Source organism: Protopterus annectens, chromosome 2.part0 (genome assembly GCF_019279795.1).
Source record: "Protopterus annectens isolate FY-2018-M chromosome 2.part0, PAN1.0, whole genome shotgun sequence".
NCBI lineage: Eukaryota > Metazoa > Chordata > Ceratodontiformes > Protopteridae > Protopterus > Protopterus annectens.
In genome coordinates, this window is record NC_056728.1 from 1,009,522,201 (window position 1) to 1,009,536,716 (window position 14,516).

Genomic DNA, 14,516 nt, shown 5'->3' on the forward strand with positions numbered 1-14,516 from the left:
GGTCCAGAGTTTGAGGATTTCCTATGCCTCTGTTTATCATGTCTATGATAATTTTTTCCATTGTCTTGCATATGATTAGTCAAATGTATGGATCTATAGTTCCCCCGAGTCTGTTGGTGGTTCCCCTTTGTGTAGAGGCATTACCTTTGCAGTCCTCCATTTCCTATTTATAAAGCCCCTCTGGAGGTTGTGGCTGAATACAGATTGTAGTGGGGTGGACAGGCTGTGTTTCAGGCTATTTAGGAGTCATCCTGGGATATTATGAGGACCAACTGATGCAGTGTTTTTAGCTTTGGAGAATACGGTGAGGACCTGGTCTTCAGTGATAGCTGGGGGAGAAATGGTTGAGGATATTTTCTTGTGGAGGTAACTGAGGTGATGAGGTGAAATTGGAGCTAAATTTATTGGACAGAAATTTTGCTGTACACTCTGGTTTGGTATAAGGTATTCAGTCATAGCATTATAAAACCATGTTTTATCCTATTTATTTTCATCATTCCAGCACTTCATACCCTATTCCCCATTATAGCATCTCTATATACATCAGATCTTCCTACAGAGTACAAGTATACCTTAACCCACTTGCCTATATTCCATTCATCTTTTTACCTTCTTTATAAACTTTTCTTCCAACTCCTTGTCAGGTAAATATACTTGTATAATCACTTACTGTTCCACCCTAACTAGGTGCTTATATATCGGCATGCTTTCAAATAATTACTATATTGAAATGATGGTTTTAACATGAAATACTCTCTACTTTTGCCATGTCTCACAAATGTTTACTGGGAATGCAGACACTTGCATATTGCTGTGCATCTTTTGCTTGTTATACGTATAGTATCTCTTCAGTCTTCCTTTATAGATAGTGTGTTTATTAATTTTTTCATGTCACATCAGTGCAGTATGCACATATGAAGTGACTAAACTGCATGCTGAAAAATTATTACCTCATAAGTTTTGAACATATTCTACGTGACCCTCTTCTGCAGAAGCTCAGTTGGACTTTCCTAGTCAAAAACAAGCAAACACATTAAAATAACTACCCATATGTCTTTATTTCCTACTTACTAATTTGGCTAAAATTTTATACTAATGCAATGGTACTCAGATATAGCTGTCTATAATTTACTGACTGTTCAGTTTGCCTTGTGATAGCCATAAATACAATATAGCAGTTGCTATCAGTTGCAACCTACTCTTTTCTGTTGACATGAATACAGTCAGAATTGTATTTTTACATTCAATAAATTTATTCTACAGCTTCTTTGCCTTCCTTTTGGAGTTGGAGGTGGATGCATTTTTCTAGGATTTTGGAGATTGGAGAGAGAAGAGCTATAGGGCAGAAGTTTGAAATGTTAGTGTTTGTGTGGAGAGGAAGAGTAAAGGCAGAACGTAAGAGTTTAGGGACATAGGATTCCTTTATGGATCTATTAATCAATTAAAAGCACAACCCTCCCCATGGCTACAGAAAACCACTAAGCCAGAAATGAAAAACAGGGATAAAGCCTGGGAGCACTGTCGCAAAACCAAAATCCCCTCAACTAGACAGAAATTCCTAGAACTACGCAATACAATCAAAAAGCTAATAAAACAGGACAAATTCCAATACTACCAGTCTACCCTAGATTCCTCCCAACACAACCCCAAACAATTCTGGTCCTCCATAAACTCCATCCTCCACCCAGGAAAAGTCAGTACCCCTCATCCTAACATCCCTCACTCCTCCAAAAATATTGATTCAACACACACTTCACACAAACCATACTATCACAAGCTAGACAACACAACCCCCCTCCTCTCTCCTCTAACCCACACCTTCAACTAGTAATCTTCCCACTGTTTTCTCTTTTTCTCCTGTTCCTACCTCCAACATAAAAAACTCTTAACTAAACTTAAGCCCACCAAATTAGCAGCAGACCACCTCCCAAGTGAATACCTACAAATCGCAGTTGATGCTCTAGCCTACCCAGCATCCATCTTGATTAACTGATCTCTGTCAGAAAGTTACATTCCCACACTATGGAAAGTATCACATATAATTCCCCTCCACAAAGAAGGCCTGTCCACAGAACTAACCAATTACCATCCCATAGCTATTCTTGCTCCACTCTCCAAAATACTAGAGAGATGCATTAATTCTCAGGTCTCAGACTACCTCCTTACTAACAACCTTCTTTCCAATACTCAGCATGGTTTCCAACCAAACCATAGCACCACCACTGCCTTACTCTCCTTTACTAACACTATCCTTCAGCATTAAAACAATGGCTATCTCTCCTCTGCTACTTTCCTAAACCTATCTAAAGCATTTGACATGGTCCCACACAAACAACTCATCTCTGTCCTTAATAACCTATCCTTCTCTCACTCAGTCACCAACTGGTTTCAGAGTTACCTGTCTGCCAACAATCCATTGTATGGCAGAATTACATATCTCCCCAACTATCTGTCTCTATAGGGGTTCCCCAAGCATCCATCCTTGGACCCCTACTCTTCTCTATTTTCACCAATAATCTAGCCTCTGCCACCAAACATGGCACACTCATACAATACGCAGATGACTCAACCATCATCTGCTCAGCCCAGTCCCTACCCAAACTGCAATGACTTAGCCATGCTTGAAACTGATGTGCTTTGCTGTTGAGACTCTGGACATTGAGTGTGAAAAATGTAAGAGTATTGTAGCAGGATGAAAGGTTAGAGGAAGGGGGAGGGTAATTGTTATTTGTGGGTGGGTTAGGTCCGGGGTTGGGGTGAATGTCTCCAGCTAAGATGAGGTTATTGAAGGAAGTTATTTTAGTGTGTTTTGGTTTGGATTTAGAGTATTCTGGATGGTCTAGTATTTGTTTAATAGTAAGTAAGTGTCTTAGTAGTAGTGGAAATAATTTTAGGATTAAAAAAGTGCAGAGGGTTAAGCTGAAACAGAGAGGAGGAAATGGAAAAGAAATTATTATTTGTGTGAGGGAAGAGATGGTTTTGTGTGGGAGTGGAAGCTGATTGGAGGTATAGGACCTGGCACGGTATAAAGTTATTAGCAGTAGTAGGAGGGAGATGGGAGTTCAGAGTGTTAGGCTGGCATGGTATAAATTTGTTAGGAGTAGTAGGAGGGAGACGGGGGTTCAGAGTGTTAGGAACAGTAAAGAAACCATGGTTAGAAAAAGGTAGTTTAATATGGGAGGATTTTTTATTTGGAGAGAAGAGCTGTGGGGTGAGACAGGGTAGTCAAAGAGTGATGTTTTTACTTAGTGATGTATTTAGTTAGTGATGCATTTAATTACAGTAGGTGAAAGCAGGAGGGGTAAAGAGGGAAAGGCTTTAACTGAATGGTTGGCTGTGGGTGAAAGGAGGAGTAGTAAAGAGGGGAAGGCTTTGACTGGATGGTTGTCTTAAGTGGGTGGGGAGTGGTTGAAATAAAAGGAGTTGTGGGGGTGTGTGGAAATTGGGGGCAGGGTAGGGGAAGGAGAATATATCATACCTCCACTCCATTCATCTTCAATATTTCCCATTTTTGCTGTCTCTATTGTCCATCCTTTGGCATCCTTTACTAACTAGATCACCATCTGTCCTATCTTCATTAGGGTTCTAATCAATTGTCAATACCCCATTCTGGCCTCATCCCAAATCATCTTTAGTTCTTCTTGGACCTTCATGTTCACTTTTCCAGCTTCATCTACTTGCCATACTTGATTTATTTTCAAAACGTATTTCTCCTTTAGCTACTCTTTCACCATTTTCCATACACTCTATTTCCACCAATAGTTCTCCTTTTAGCTATATGCCCCACTTAAGAGTCCCTACTTGCTCTGTTTTTTCAAAGCAGTTTTTTCAGGATGTAGTACAATATATTATTTTCCTTGTTTTTCTTCTGTATGTTCCTGCTTCCCTTTTACCTATTTGCATTCATTTTAATTTCTGTAATCTTCCTCTGATCCATTGATGTACATTATATGGCATTGCAGTGTCAGTGGTGCAAAAGGTAGCAGAAGGCTGTGGGTTCTATTCCACCCAAGGCAGATCATTTGCTGACACTGCCATACAGCATAATGGGGGTGCTGCACTCCTCACTCAGTGTACTGTCCATTGGATGAGCTGTTAAACTAAGGCCCCATCTGCTTGAGTTAGCAGTAGTGCAGGTGGATGTAAAAGATCTCACAGTACCTATTTAAACAAGTACAAGAAATTCCCCAGTGCTGTGGCTAAATTTTCTGTACTAGTGCAAATAGCACCTGAAAGGCATTAACTAAAATAAAATTATACACTGCTGAATATCCTTCAAACACAGTGCTTACCTCTGGATGTCTGCTACTGTACGTTCCTTCATTCTTTCCAGTTCTATTTGTTTAGGGACTCCTTTCTATATACACATTTACTGGATATCCTATAAAACCTACTCACTACTTTTCATGGCTGACCAGCATTCCTATTACATTCATTCAGCTCATTTGTCTGTTTGCTTTTGCTGTGACTTTTTGAGCTTTGCTTCTTCCTTTTCTTCTTCTTCTGTTCTCATGTTTAAGGAGTTCCTTCCCTTATTTGTTCACCATATCCAACACCTTTAGTTTCAGATTTTACCAGGAGCTTAATTCTATTCTACTTATACTGTTATTCCTTTTTCTAATCCTATTGTTACATCACAGTTTTTTCCTAAATCATATTCTAGCCCTGCTGTAATCTAATACTCCTCAAATTGTCTAATTGTTGTTGCACTTTGCCCATCAACTTACAGCCCCACTGTTTATATCACTTTCCATAGGAATGCAATAATATGCTTGCATATCATCTCAGCCCTCCACTCCCCCCATCCAATAACTCTAGATCTTCTCATATTATCCTAACTCCTCCATTACCGCAAGTACACTTCCTCTACCATATTCTTTTCTGCATTCGTACCTGTTTGCTGTCTTATCATTCCCTAAGAGTTTGGCCATTGGTCTATGCTATATTTTCCTTAGCCATGCCATAAGTTTGTCCCTTAACCCAAGCCACTCCAGCATCCACATCAATTACCTCCACATTACCGAGTCAAACACTTTTCTATGTTATGTCTAACATTGTTGCTAGTGTCTCTACTCTTTCGCTGAAAATGTTAACTTACTACTAGTTGCTTACAGGTACATATCCTTGCACACATCCTACCTGGTCCTTTTGTATGTGTTTAGTAGTATCATCTCTATTATCGTTATTAATATTTTTACCAACATCTTGGCATCAGCATTTATTAATGAGATTATGTTATTTCTTCTTCCACCTTTAGCAGAATAAGTAATTTGGGTTCTATTCACTTATGATGACTGTTTACCCTCCCTCTGGCATCCAGTAAATATCTTTTTTAGTACTTCTTTGGGGTCACATTCTACCACCTAGTAAAATTCAACTGGGTGCTCATTAAGTCCTTCAGATTTATTACCCCTTAGGATATTTACTGGTATTAAATCAGTATTCAGTTTTATCTCTCTTGGATTGATACCTTCTCTATGCCTATCCCTACTATTTTACATTCTCTTCCCTTTGTTCTGTATTGCATAACTATTTGTAAATATAGTATTTTGCTATTCTTTCTCTGCTTTCCTTCTCCTTTTCTATAGCTCCTTCATTTGAGTTCTCACCCTTCTTAGAAGTATATTTGTTCTCTTGTCCTTCAACTTGCAGGCAAAGTGTTTTCTCAATTTTCCCTTGTACCACTTCCAAAAAATATTTCTCTTTTAACACATCTGCTTTTTTTTCCATGTCTTTTGTCAGTATCAATGCATTTTTTATCTTGCATATTATTCTATATCCATAGAATTTGAACTCTTCAACCCTTCTTTGTTTTTCTCTCTACCCAACCCCTTTTAATTCACCTTTTTCTGCATTTGTATACTTTCTAGTTCTCCCTTTTGTTTTCTTGTATACCCTCCTATATCTTGCATCAATCAGTCTCTATCCCATCCTACCAGTCCACTACAAATTCCTCTTTGTCAGATTGAAGGTTTCTGAGTATTGACCTCATTCCTTCCCTCAGATATGTCCCACATTTTTAAGCTCTCCATTTAGTTTCACCCCATTTTACCACAATATTCCTTATCTTACAGGCCTCTTTGAGTAGTCTCTTACTAAAGATACATGACCCCATAATGTTCTACTGAATATTCTCAATCTGCAGCCTTAGTTTTCTGTCCCTCCTTGTTTAAGAACTGTTCTCTTGCACGTCTGTTCACTTGATGGTTTATCTGTTCTAGTCCCAAGATGTTTATCAACTTCTTTGATTTCTTTCTTTAAGTCATTTTACTGTGAATAATGTTTTCCCCTTTTCTTTCTTTTTTTTCTCTTTGTTCTCACTATTATTATTACATAGAAATTCCTCATCAGTTCTGTCTCAGGATTCCTTAATTTCCACATATTTAGTTTTAGAAAATGGTTCAGTCGAACCTTCCTCTCTAAAGAAGGTACATAGCTATTCCCAGTCTCTCATGTTTTAGCTCCATTATTCCCTGCATCAAGTGCCTTCCCCAATGTCCATGTTGAAACTCCTTTCTTTTCTTTCTTATAACCTCCTCCTTTACAGTAAGGCAACCCCCCTCCAACATGTGGAATACATTTTGACTTAATTTTTCTTGTATCGCTTACTTTCAATTTTTTCGAATAAATCAGCTCCATTACATTCTCCTAACTATTTTTAGTACTCTTTTTATTTTGATAGAGCTTGAAATCCCCCAAAATGATCAGTCGCATGACACTTATATTCCTGTCTCTCTGACTCATATTCTACTTCTTTATTGTCATGTTTTCCTTTCCATTACTCTACCTGAGCTAGATGGGATCACTCTCTCTCTCTCTCTCTCTCTCTCTCTGCTGTCTTCTTGGGCACTTATTATACCTATGTTCAGCCTAGATTTTACCCCATTTTCTTTTTTTCTCTCCTATGTACAGTATCACTGCCTTCTGTTGCATTCTTATCATTCGTTCCAATTTTCATTCCTTTCTCTTTCTGGTTGTTCCTTTCTTTCATCTATTTCATCCATCCTCACTAAAGCTTCCATCTCCATGATCCTGTTCTTTCTCCCAAATATTTTATTCCTTTGTTATTTTCTATTTGCCTGACCTTTCCTTTATTGAGGCTTTTTCCCTTTCACCCTTTATTTTAATATTTCCTGAAGTATTGCATCCTGGCTTGTTCTCTAGCCATAGCCATGCATTTTCACAAAACACAAAGCCTTACTTCATCTCTAAACCTTTTTTTCTGTTACTCCCCATAAATTGGGGTTAATCTATTATTATAATTTCCTCCTCGTTTCTACTTCGAATCCAGCATTTTTCCCTTACACTCCTTGTGTCTATAATTTCTATTTGTGCATGCTAACTTCTCTTCTTAGCCTGTGCCTATTTCTTGATCCCTGATGTGATATTTTCTTCATCTATCATTACTTTTAATTTCATCCCCCTTGTGTTACCTTTAGACATGCACCTTACTTTCTTTTAATCTTTCTACACTCCTATGCCTTAAGAAATTCTTCTTTGCAATGTGCCTCTTCTCACTCTTCTTGCTTCCGCCAAAAGATTGCTTTTGTGGCTTATTTTCCCCACATCTCCTTTTTGCTTGTGGCATCCAAACTATATTACTCTTCTTCAGGAATACTGTCCTGTATTATGCTCATAAAATATTCTTCCCTTCTCCCTGTCAGATTTGCAGTGGAAAACATACACACACACACACACACACACACACACACACACACACACACACACACACACACATGCTTCTTCTTCATCACACCTTTACTTTGGAATACAGGACCCCTCCAAGTTGCATGAATCACAATGCCACACTAACTGCACTTCTTAAAGGAACATTACATTATATACGTTGTACTTGCTTTTCTCCCCTCTCCAAGTTGATTTAGATGGGCAACATCTAGTCTGTTTACCCATAATCTTATTGCCACTCCCTTTGTTTTACTTCCTTGATTCTTGAAGATATTCTTGTAAACTTTACTTCTTTCTAGTGTTGTAAACAAAACTCCTCGCCCGGACAGCAACTGCAGGGCCAAAGTAAAGGTAGCACCACAAAAAAAGGAGCCAGCAGATTCGAAGAAACAAATATTTATTGCATTTAGTACAATGTACAGACCGGTTTTGGTCTAATGACTTTTCTCAATGTAACAAACACTAATCCAAACGCCTTGAATAAATATATGTGACCAAATTCAAACCCACCAATCAAAAAGTTTTTTGATATTACAATTCAAAAATTAAAGGTATAAACCCAGTATGCAAAAGCTGGATATAAAATAGACATCAAAATTATATTACAATGTGAACATGCATTATATACACCCAAAAGAATAAAGGTATATATATATATATATATATATATATATATATATATACATATATATATATACAAAACCTTATGAAGTAGAATAAATGCATAACAAAATTAAATATAAAAAATCTAATCACATTGTTCATATACAAATATAATCAACTGATTGTGACTAACCCTGAAGTCAAAACAATGAGTACAAATGTATTGTATAAAAATAATCGATTGTACATTATGGAGCCACCTAAACATAGGTGTACATATATCACTAATATCATGAAATCAATATATAAAATTGATGGTATAAACACAGATAGAAAAAATGACTGGTCAGTATATAGGCTACAAGAGCTTAGTGATATAAGATGTTGCCTCTCACAAAATATACAAAAATCTTTATTTATAAATGATCATTCAAACCAGGGGGAAATAAACCACCTAGGTTAATGATCCAAGATCCCTCTTTTTTATTAAGAATGTCATGCCACTTATTTTTATAGAATTTAGAATCAACAATCAACAATCCCATCAATAATTGTGAATGAAAATGTAGCTGTATTGTGAGTCTGAACATGTTTATATAGTGCATTGGTTGTTACCTTGTTGCGTATATTGCTCAAATGGTCTGAAATTCTTAGTTTAAATGGCAGAGAAGTTTGACCAATATAGAAAGCTTAACACTGGCACTCAGCAAGGTATATTACCCAACAACTACTACAGCTGGACAATGTGAGGATTTCAAAGACTTTAGAGGTGTTTTTACTAGAGAATTCTTTAGTGTTTAGTACATATCTACAGAAGATATAATGTTCACATGGATAACAACCATAGGCCGTGAATCCCCCCAAGGTCTTTTGTATTTTCTCATGAGATTGGATGGGTAGAGATTTTTTATAATGGTTGAAATGGCCCCCTAAGGGGACTCCCTTTCTATAGGAGAATTTGCATCTATCATCTAAATTGGTAACAAGATGTTCCTCAGCAAAAAGTATGTCCCAATATTTATTAATAACCTGAATCAACAATTTAGTATTTTTACCATATGTTGTGGTAAACCTTATCTAACCTAGATATTAGTTATTTTTCAAGTGCCATTTTAGACACAACCCGTAAGATTTTTGCTCATTTTATATGTTTTATTCTATATATTGAATACAATTTCTTCATCAAAATTTGTAAATTGTGAATTTTTATACATATTTATTGCTTTGTGTGTCTGGTTAGTCTTCCTACTTGCTATTGACATTTAAAACATTGTTCTAAGGACTTATCATGAGGCATCCTTAAAGGGTTGCCTCATGATAAAAATGACATTGATGTGTTTACATCTACTATAATTAATAAGGGGGGTGGTGACATAATTGGAGATACACAGGATCAATGTCAGGCTTTTTTGACAACATTTTTAAGAAAATGAAGGGCTTATGGGCCTGTGTGTGGTACAGTAAATTGTTTTCAGCTTATATGGACAAAGGCATTATGCCCAGAGGCTTACGAATCAGGTTGAAACCTCTTGTGGGTCAACCAGATGCTGAATTATTGGAGGGTTGGGCAAAAATACAACAAAGCTCAACTATGGAATTTGTTAGGGTACTTCACGCTTTTTATGGAAGAAGGATTGAGATGTTGAATTTGGAAGTTTCTAAAATGTGCCAGGATGCTAAGAAATGGGAGGATAAGCTAGAATATAAAGATTGTTTGAAGAAATTGAGTACGGATTTGTTGGTGGTTGAGAATGAGCTTAAATTGGGTAAGATCAACAAATTTAATAGGGATTTAGCAGATTATAAAGCGGGCAATCCCTTTTAGTATTCTAAGAATGTTAAATTTTGGAAGAATAATGTTCAGGCAGTTAGACCCAAAAGGAAAAGGAAATCCATCCTCAAGAAATCTAAGGGGGATGGGTCAGGTGAAGATTTTTCCTCTTGTACTGACAATGAAAATGAGGTTCTCCAAACGTCACCAGTCTCTAAACGTAGTATGACTGATCAGTCCGAACAGTATGTTCAGAAAAACCCTTTAGGGTTATTAGGAAACGGGGGGGGGTAGGAAACATAAGTATAGGGGACAATTTGGAATCAATGTTGCAACTGATAGAACCCAAAGTGAAACCAACAATGTCATAAATATATCCACCACTGTTTTAACTGCGTATGAATATAAGCTTCTCAATAAAAGTTTGAATTATATACCAACTTTTAATGTGTCTGAATATGATTTTTTTCAGGATTTACAGACGTTTTGTAGATTATTAAATCTTAGAATCTTCTTTGGTGGTCAAGGACAACAAAATAATTTAGAAGAATGTCCATTTATATTTCTTGCATCTAAATTTACTCCACCCATGAACAAATATGTGGATACTTTTCAAAAATGCGTACTCTGGGAACTTCATTTTGCTAATAAATGTGGATTTCATTTTTTGAAAGATAATTTAGATGAACAAGAAAGAGAGGCGCTACTCCAGTTAAAAGACAGGAGGGATCTGATGATAATACAAGCAGACAAGTGGGGTTCAATAGTAGTTATGGACGGGGCTGATTATGTGAAGAAAGGTATGAGACAACCTCATGATGTTAGGTTCTATACCCCTCTATTCATGGACCCTAGTCCTAAATTTAAGGCTGAGATTGATGAATTCCTTCAACAATTTCATTCTTAGGGTGTCATAGATGATCAGACCCTACACCATCTTATGGTGGATGAACCTACGGTACCTTTTCTTTATCTTCTTCCTAAGGTGCACAAGAGTCTTCATAATCCCCCGGCGAGACCTACTGTGTCAGATCATGGTTCACTTACTGAGCCAATTTCCATGTTTCTTACTAAATATTTGAAACCCCTACTTAAGGGTGTAAGAGCTAGGATTAAAGACACAACAGAATTTCTCAATATCATTGAGAACTCAGAGTTGGAGGAGGGGTGGCTCTTGTGCACCTTGGATGTGACAGCATTATACACCAGTATCCCTCATTGGGCTGGGCTTATGGCGCTTGATTTCTGGCTTACCACATTAAGTTTATACAACACTGACTTTAATAACTTTCTGTTGGGTTTGGTGGAATTAATTTTGACAAAGAATGTTTTTCTTTTCAATGGACGATACTATCTACAAATCAGAGGTACTGCTATGGGAGCTGACTTTACTTCCATATATGCGGATCTCTTCATGGGATTTGTGGAACATCAAGTTATATATGACAGGAGTCATAATCTTTATTTGGATGAGTCAGATATTTGGCGTAGGTACCTGGATGACTGCTGGATGGTTTGTAAGTCAGATATGACTTATTTGAATGAATTTGTTGACTATCTCAACGAGAATAAATGGGGCATTATATTTACAGTGGCTGCAAACAAGAAATCTATTTCTTTTTTTTAGATGTGTTGGTTACAAAGGAGTCTAATGGAACATTAACTAGCATGGTACATAGAAAACCCCATAGTTCCAATTCTTTATTGCATGCCTCCAGCTGTCATCCAGGTCACATTACGCAGAATATCCCCAAGTCCCAATATATGAGGAATAAAAGAATTTGCTCAAATAAAGTAGAGCTTGAAATTTGTGATCATGATCTCACTAACAGATTTGTGGAATGTGGCTATTTGGAAAAGCATTTGGCTGGAATCAAACATCTTGTGAACAGTATGCCCAGGGAACAGCTTAAGACCTATGGCAAATCCAAGTCTAGCGGTTATTCCAAGATAAGGTTTACCACAACATATGGTAAAAATACTAAATTGTTGATTCAGGTTATTAATAAATATTGGGACATACTTTTTGCTGAGGAACATCTTGTTACCATTTTAGATGATAGATACAAATTCCCCGTTAGGGGGCCATTTCAATCATTATAAAAAATCTCTACCCATCCAATCTCATGAGAAAATACAAAAGGCCTTGGGGGGATTCACAGCCTATGGTTGTTATCCATGTGAACATTGTATCTTCTGTAGATATGTACTAAAAACTAAAGAATTCTCTAGTAAAAATACCTCTAAAGTTTTTGAAATCCACACATTGTCCAACTGTAGTAGTTGTTGGGTAATATACCTTGCTGAGTGCCAATGTTCAGCTTTCTATATTGGCCAAACTTCTCAGCCATTTAAACTTAGAATTTCAGAACATTTGAGCAATATACGCAACAAGGTGACAACCAATGCACTATATAAACATGTTCAGACTTACAATACAGCTAAATTTTCATTCACGATTATTGATAGGATTGTTGATTCTAAAATCTATAAAAATAAGTGGCATGACATTCTTAATAAAAAAGAGGGATCTTGGATCATTAACCTAGGGGGTTTATTGCCCCCTAGTTTGAATGATCATTTATAAATAACGATTATTGTATATTTTATGAGATGCAACATCTTATATCACTAAGCTCTTGTAACCTATGTACTGACCAGTCGTTTTTTTCTATCTGTGTTTATACCATCAATTTTATATATTGATTTCATGATATTAGTGATATATGTACACCTATGTTTAGGTGGCTCCATAATGTACAATCGATTATTTTTATACAACACATTTGTACTCATTGTTTTGACTTCAGGGTCAGTCACAATCAGTTGATTATATTTGTATATGAACAATGTGATTAGATTTTTATATTTAATTTTGTTATGCATTTATTATACTTCATAAGGTTGTATATATATATATATATATATATATATATATATATATATATATATATATATATGGGTTCCTATGACTTCATCGAACGATGAAATCACCGACACTCAACTCTTCGACACCAATCCATCGACGTCCATATCATCGACAATTCCGGTAAGCGATCCTCCCCCTCACAGGACCCATGGTAGCGCTTTCAAGGTAAAGTACGTAAACCCTGATCATTGTAACACAGGAGGAAGCGCTACCATGGGTCCTGTGAGGGGGAAGATCGCTTACCGGAATTGTCGATAATATGGACGTCGATGGATTGGTGTCGAAGAGGTGAGTGTCGGTGATTTCATCGTTCGATGAAGTCATAGGAACCCATATATATATATATATATATATATATATATATATATATATATATATATATATATACCTTTATTCTTTTGGGTGTATATAATGCATGTTCACATTGTAATATATTTTTGATGTCTATTTTATATCCAGCTTTTGCATAATGGGTTTATACCTTTAATTTTTGAATTGTAATATCAAAAAACTTTTTTGATGGGTTTGAATTTGGTCAAATGTATTTATCCAAGGCTTTTGGATTAGTGTTTGTTACATTGAGATAGGTCATTAGACCGAAACCGGTCTGTACATTGTAATAAATGTAATAAATGTTTGTTTCTTTGAATTTGCTGGCTCCTTCTTTCTAGTGTTCACACAGAACCCAGCAACATTCTCACTAAGCAGAATATTACTTCTTCAGACTTTTCACTCTCCATTACTGTTACAACTTTCCTCCTCAAGCATCTCCCTCATTTGATTTTTTTCTCTCTCACATTTCTCCCCTAACAATATGTTTTCATGCATCATTCCCATTCCCTTGTACTGACACATATCCATGCTCCATTTCTTGGTTTGTTGTAGAATATACCTGCATTGGTGGAGACCTTCTGTGCATCTGCCACTTAATTTCATCTTATGAAAACTTATTTTGCTGATAATTTGTTACTGGGAAAGAGAGCACTAGCATTCTGTCCCACGGACAATGGACAGCACATAGGAAATAATAGTCTTGAGTTTGTTACCATCCTTTTTTAGGTCCTTGTGCATGGAGTAAGAGGCTTTCTTATTTTCTAAAAACCTACTGAGTAGTCTAGAAGGCCTCATATTGCTACACCATTTCATGTTGTAATATGCCTTCGACTTGTTTTTGGAAGAATCCATTCTTTTGCCCTGTGTGCATGTTTGTAGGTTGAAGCATTGTATAGGCCTTTACTCCATGATATCTTACTTATTTTGTGCATCATAGGCATACCCCAGTCTCTGTACTTGGGTACCAATAAGGGGTCTATTATGTATATTTTGAAGTCATGGTTAAACTCACTCTGTTCTTCTTCAGTATTCTGACCACCATGATGTTCCATCTTCTGGGATATTCTCTTGCACCTCTAGTTGTGCTCTGAGTTTAAGTATGTCTCCTTTCAGTTAATATTTTTTGCCCTCATGAAATTCTGACATGTGGTTCATGTTGGAGACCACAGATAACAGCCTTAATGAGGTACAGTA